The sequence below is a fragment of the Pseudophryne corroboree genome, chromosome 6, assembly GCF_028390025.1.
Source record: "Pseudophryne corroboree isolate aPseCor3 chromosome 6, aPseCor3.hap2, whole genome shotgun sequence".
Taxonomy (NCBI): domain Eukaryota; kingdom Metazoa; phylum Chordata; class Amphibia; order Anura; family Myobatrachidae; genus Pseudophryne; species Pseudophryne corroboree.
The window spans coordinates 141,384,397-141,390,590 of NC_086449.1; the positions used below are offsets into that span (position 1 = coordinate 141,384,397).

Sequence of the window (6,194 nt, forward strand, 5' to 3'; positions counted from 1 at the left end):
CAGCCAAACATAATTAACAAAGTCGCAACTGAAGAGATGCCGCAAGAATAAAGGGGAAAGGTTTATAGCTCCCTTCTCCCTCACCAGAAGATTACAGCTTCAATTACTCAATTCCAATTATTCTTACCACCCCAAATCAGATGGCATGTAAGGAGCATTATTACAGGAGAATGGAATTACAGCTGTCCACTAGCATTAGCCAATGGTTACACCTCAGGCACATAGGCTGCTGTGAAGGCCATGCTGTCACGTCTGTACAGCGAGACAGACCCGAGACCACACATATATAAAATAGGGACTATCAGCTACACAGCAACTAGCGCCAGCCTAGGCGTGGATGTAGTTCCCCAGTAATGTTGCAGATCAGGTACAGTACTGACCCTAACCAGCGACCGTCAGGGAAGCGTCATTCTGGGCTCACTACTGTCCACAACAGCGACTGGGCAGCGCTATCGTAGCTTGGATTAGAGCCGTGTTTGGTGATCTAAAGGCAGGATAGCGAACACTCACCGTTACCGCAGCATGACGATGGGGGCGAGTAGGTAGTGCCGGGTGAAGATGGCAGTCGGAAAACCTGCAGGAGACACATGACGTTACAGATAGTGGCACCTCCCCCGTGCTAGAGCTGTATTTCCCCACAATGTTGCTGGACAACAGCACAGAGCAGCGACCGTCAAGGGAAAGCCTCTATGTCGGCCTCTGTTTGACCAAGCTAGTTACGGTCTTATGGATAATCCTCTAACCCGGCTTCGATCAGGGCCTTATCCACACCCAGCAACAGACTGATAATTACCTAGTCACTGCCCTGGTGCACTGGTGAGAGGCACTGCCGGATCACTAGCAAAGTGCCACAGGCCCAGATAGACACCGACTACAGCCAGGCTGCCAGCGTCACTGAGCACAGTGCAGAAAGACTGGAGGTGCTCACGTGCTTCTGCGCAGTAGGAGATTCCTATAGGACATTGCAAAAGAAATGACAGCGATTTAAAAATAAAAATAAGAACCATTGTTATGTGTTATAAATACTTTATAGTAAGGTAGAAATTTTCTAACTATTTCTTGGTTTATCAAGAGATTAGCCACTTTGAGGTTCCTACTATACTGGGAAATTTCTCCCTCTAGTGGAGAGAAGAATAAATCATACAAACTTACAATTCATTAGACAATGTTAATAAAACTAATACAGCAAGTAACTTGCTTATGCATAAATATTACAGCCAAGCATCAATGTTAATAGAAAATACCCGACTGACATTCTGTGCAATGTATGGTTTCCTGGATTTTAGTGAAATTTGGGCTCACAGCTGTATCTAGCTCTACTTGGTATTCCACAGTAAAGGTAAGACTACGTTACGGAGATAAAACTTATAGAGAATCGTCTGAAGGTCTCAAATTCAAGTTGGTATCCGTCACCTATCAGATGGAAACTACTCAGTGACTGGGTAAGCCAGATGTCAAAGCAACATAAGTCACTCCCTACCATGTTTCACGAGGCATAAGCGCATCTTTGCTGAAAGTATCAGGTTTGAAGTTAAAACAATTAAAAGTGCAGTTTGTGCCCATGTTAGTGATGTCCAAGTTGTAAGATTCCCAGAATGTCAACCATATTTAAGTAGATACTACTAGTCTCCCAAATGCTAAATTCAGGTAGGAATAGCTATGGCTTGGGAACACTAGACTGCAAGTCAGAGTGGAAAGTCGTCATCAGTTATCGCCTCTGACGGCACTTCCTATTCCAGAGTCTCATCATAGTCAGTCTTAAAGACACTGAACACCCCAAGTTGCTCAACAAAATCAGAGATACACCACACAAAGCAGATGACCTTTGTGCACTTAGCCCAAGCCTATACTTACTTATGTAGACTTGCAACTGAGGGACATCAGTCTGGGCCTAGAAGAGAAAAAAAAATAAAAAAAAAATAGTTAGGAAATAAATATTCTGTTCCAGTTTGTTTCCTTACTATAAACCTGTCCAGGATAAACATGGATGCAGTCAGAAGACCTGTTCTCAACAGGAAAGTTCTGCCGGTAATTCCAGCTATTGATGGTTCTGCTTCATCATTTACCTCCATGTATAGCTGCAGATACTATTATTGTATAGGCCTAACAGGGAGCAGCTACACACAACCTTACACCAGCATCCCCTTGCGGTACAGAAGTTATACTATTATCTGGTCTTCTCAGGCTGCAGTACATATTGAGATACTCATGCTCCGTGCAAAAGCCTTTTCAAGATTGTGTGCCACTAGCATGGAGATATAATGCCTTTATCCAGTACCTGGGCCTTAGTGCGAGACCATAGTTACACTTTCTCTTACAGGCTTTAATAGCACATAACCTATAGAAGGTGGGTTGTGCCACGACTTACCATGCTTTCTGAAGGTAAGTGTTCCAGATGATCACCTGAAAGATGTAAAGACAGCTTTGTCAGAAAGTCAGTGCACTTTAGGAGGGGGGAACAGGATCAAAAGCTCATTTATAAAGTTACTGCTTACATGATTAAGTCCCTTAAAGTACCATTATTGCCAACCTGTTAAACCACACTGAGGCAGACATTTTGGAAACTAATGGTAAGCAGCATTTGCTAGGAGCATCACACACAAATACACCAAGACCTAGTACTACAATAAGACAACAGGCCACATTCTTACAAACCATTCACCCCCACAGAATGAGAGCCTCAGTGTAATACCCCTTTCACATCGCAATGCCGGGTCCTACCCGGGAACTGGTGCTTCCCAGCATTGGACCCTGACACTGCCACCTCAGGCTGCCAATATAGCGTGTCAGGTTGCTATCGTGGGCAGGGCTGGCATCAGGGGTGGAGCCGGGAGAGGAGATCTCTCCGAGCCGTCTCTTCCTATGCAGTGAACAGGCCGGGTGGTCTTCAGTTTGCCGGCTGTCGGGATCCCGGCGCACAGTATACTGGCGCCAGAATCTCAACAGCCAGCATACCGACACTTTCTCCCTCTTGGGGGTCCACGACCCCCCCCTGGAGGGAGAATAAATTGCATGGCGCACCTAGCGCGCCACCATGCCCGCAGCATAGCGAGCCCGCAAGGGGCTCATTTGCGCTCGCCACACTGTCTGCCAGCGGTCAGGATCCTGGCGCCGGTATGCTGGGAGCCCGGCCGCCGGCATACCATACTACACCCAACAGGCCCAATCAACCTGTTCACACTGCACCTGACCCGGTATTTAACCCAGGAATAACACGGCTTTATTCCCAGGTCAGACGACCCAGGAATTAACCCATGGCCCCTTTCACAGCGACCCATGTCGACACTGCAATATACTGGGTTATTTTTGCAGTGTGAAAGGGGTATTACTGCTGTCAGCGGTTACTACAATACTAACAAGTTATGTGTCCCATGAGAAACTGTGGCTCGTAGGTATGCTTAGTACAAGCGGAAGTCTAGCTACTATACTGGTAGCAGGGCTTGCTGGGCTCAGTCCCATATCCGCAAGGAGTCATCCAGCAGTCTCCCAATATAGAGTCATCATTGACCAGCTGAGTTCCCAGTGTCAGGAGGCATCACTAAGCAAGAACAGTTGTGTGAGTAAATGAATACATTACCTGGAATACAATGAGTGACTCCTAGCTTCACACATAACTCCATCTGTGAAACAGAAACGTGTTAGACGTGCAGAACCCCATAAGGTGTAATCCCAGTGATAAAACAAAATGCTTTCTGTGGGAGGGTTGAGTGACAGCTACGGACACTACAGAAAACCCGAGCTGTCAAAGCCCCTCCGTTTCTCTTGCATGCTAATGGAGAAGCTGCTGCTATGGAGCTAGCTGCAGTCCTCGGTTACATGCTGTGACAAGAAACTTCTACCCAAGATTAAACCGTACACTTACACTAGCGGCAGTCAGATTTAAACAAGCTAATCTTTCACCCAAAATGTCACTAACCAATTGTTATTCATAGCCTAAAGGGCCCCATACACTACAACGATATGTCCGAGGCTGAAGTTATAGATTTCCCTTGAACTCTCCCGGGAGCTTCTTAGGAGTGGTTCCATACAATTTGGTCCATTATGCATGCGATATATCGTTTGCGATTCCAGCCATACCGGCGGGGAACAGACATCAGCACTAACGACCTAGGGGATCCTATCCTCACGGGAACGCGCATCGGATACACCTCCAAAATGCCCGATACATCGTCCCGAATGCCCTAAATTAGCTGAAATCGGGTATTATCATTCTAGTGTATGGGGCCCTTAAAATTAAACTATACTCAATGTAGGATAGTTGTCAAAGCGATCAGACCAGAGAGACCATGCTTTCATTACGCTCTCCCAAGTGATATGTAGAAGACGCTAGTTACAGGGGCTCTGTAGATGCCAGGAGTGTGCAGTTTGGCATTTAGCTACAGTAATAGTATGCCTGATGTGTGGAAGTGGCTAGGCGTGCTCAGCATCAATCTGAGTAGAAGGGCAATAGTCAGGCATGAGGATATTAGTGACCGACTTGAGAGCAGGGACTCTGATCCAATGGGACAAGCTTAGAACACATCCACCAGATGTGCAGCAAGTTACCCCACTGACCACACAATTCCAACACAAGTTAGAAGAACTGGAGATGACTAAATGCAGGCGTGTCGTCACTGTGCACAAGTTATAATAAAGTATTACACTTCTGCTTTTGGATTATGAACAGGCATATAACTATTCCCTTCTAGATTTAATGATGCAGGAGTAGGTTTCCCCTTTCTTTAGCTCAAATATCAGATCCAATACAGACAGTACGCACCCCATTTACAGGCATCCTGGGAGTGCCCTTACCATCTGCTCATAAAACGTAGCAGCATAATTCACTGCATGTCCTGCATCAAAGCTGCATTTTCTGTTCAGTCAAGACCAAAAATGTATTAACAGAGCCATGAATTCTGTTCCGAATATAAACGTAGCTCCATGTTTTACCTTTAATAGGCCCACAAGCTTGTTTGATGATAAACACCTGAGGAAGAGTTAGACAATATATCACCACACAAAATCGCAGAAGTTACTGCTATATAATCAAAGCCTATGCTCCAGTTATGCAAAATCAACCTAAGAATTATAAGACACCATACTAAACTTAGAATGTCCTTTATCGCAACACTGAAATAGATTACTGGGATAACATGTGAAGAAGTGACTATATGGATGTAGCGTTCACTTGTGTTGCAGTCAAATCTAACCCATGACATGAAAGATTCTACATGGATAAGGGGAACGGCACATAGCTCTCCTAACCAGAATATCACAGCTTCTTGCCAGGGACCCTAAATTCCTCTTACCACCCCAAAACAGATGGCATGTAAGGAGCATTATTACAGGAGAATGGAGTTACAGATGTTCACTAGCAGGGTCAGCATTAGCCAAAGGTTACACCTCAGTCACATGTCAGGCTGCTATAAAGGCCATGCTGTCACGCCTGTACAGCAAGAGACCTGAAACCACACATTATATATAAGATACGGACCATCAGCTACACAGAAGCTAGCGCCAGCCTAGGAGTGGGTGTAGTTCCCCCAGTAATGTTGCAGATCAGGTACAGTACTGACCCTAACCAGCGACCGTCAGGAAAGCGTCATTCTGGGCTCACTACTGTCCACAACAGCGACTGGGCAGCGCTATCGTAGCTTGGATTAGAGCAGTGTTTGGTGATCTAAAGGCAGGACAGCGAACACTCACCATTACTGCAGCATGACGATGGGGGCGAGGCTGGCAGACAGGAGCGAGACCTGCAGGAGACATGATGTTACACATACAACTATGGCATGGGGGAGGTGCCGCTATGTATTTCCCCATAATGTTGCTGGGCACCAGCACAGAGGAGCCGGAGCAGCGACCGTCAAGGAAAAGCCTCTATGTCGGCCTCTGTTTGACCGAGCTAGTTACTGAAAATCCTCTAACCCGGCTTCGATCAGGGCCTTATCCACACCCAGAACTAATGTAGGCACTGCATTAATCAATAACCATGAGAGGTAGTAAATCAAAACAAATAAACATTTAATATCCAACTATTGGTACAATGCATCACACATACAAAAATATTGTATTGTTTAGAAAAACTGTAGTCATAACAGTATACCTCCAAGTGTGCACAGGTATATTATTCACAGAATGTCTCTTACCAAGTCCTGTGACTGCCAAGTCCTGTGACTAAATTAGCAACAAGATGTCCTTTCACGGAACGTAGC

General features: G+C 45.7%; 8 non-coding genes across 8 annotated transcripts; all 8 read right to left on the reverse strand.

Moving 5' to 3' along the window:
• Positions 1–335: 335 nt before the first annotated feature.
• LOC134938872 (small nucleolar RNA SNORA16B/SNORA16A family) lies at positions 336–475 on the reverse strand. The gene has a single exon (XR_010181318.1). It is a non-coding gene; the product is annotated as a small nucleolar RNA SNORA16B/SNORA16A family (small nucleolar RNA).
• A 148-nt stretch (positions 476–623) lies between these two features.
• On the reverse strand, positions 624–764 carry LOC134938875 (small nucleolar RNA SNORA16B/SNORA16A family). Its single transcript, XR_010181321.1, has one exon. It is a non-coding gene; the product is annotated as a small nucleolar RNA SNORA16B/SNORA16A family (small nucleolar RNA).
• Positions 765–1,683: 919 nt separating this feature from the next.
• LOC134938884 (small nucleolar RNA SNORD49) lies at positions 1,684–1,754 on the reverse strand. Its single transcript, XR_010181328.1, has one exon. It is a non-coding gene; the product is annotated as a small nucleolar RNA SNORD49 (small nucleolar RNA).
• Positions 1,755–1,991: 237 nt separating this feature from the next.
• LOC134938897 (small nucleolar RNA SNORD65) lies at positions 1,992–2,064 on the reverse strand. Its single transcript, XR_010181339.1, has one exon. It is a non-coding gene; the product is annotated as a small nucleolar RNA SNORD65 (small nucleolar RNA).
• A 1,377-nt stretch (positions 2,065–3,441) lies between these two features.
• LOC134938907 (small nucleolar RNA SNORD99) lies at positions 3,442–3,512 on the reverse strand. The gene has a single exon (XR_010181347.1). It is a non-coding gene; the product is annotated as a small nucleolar RNA SNORD99 (small nucleolar RNA).
• Positions 3,513–3,690: 178 nt separating this feature from the next.
• Positions 3,691–3,822, reverse strand: LOC134938887 (small nucleolar RNA SNORA44). Its single transcript, XR_010181331.1, has one exon. It is a non-coding gene; the product is annotated as a small nucleolar RNA SNORA44 (small nucleolar RNA).
• Positions 3,823–5,509: 1,687 nt separating this feature from the next.
• On the reverse strand, positions 5,510–5,650 carry LOC134938876 (small nucleolar RNA SNORA16B/SNORA16A family). Its single transcript, XR_010181322.1, has one exon. It is a non-coding gene; the product is annotated as a small nucleolar RNA SNORA16B/SNORA16A family (small nucleolar RNA).
• A 136-nt stretch (positions 5,651–5,786) lies between these two features.
• LOC134938878 (small nucleolar RNA SNORA16B/SNORA16A family) lies at positions 5,787–5,928 on the reverse strand. Its single transcript, XR_010181324.1, has one exon. It is a non-coding gene; the product is annotated as a small nucleolar RNA SNORA16B/SNORA16A family (small nucleolar RNA).
• Positions 5,929–6,194: the final 266 nt, after the last annotated feature.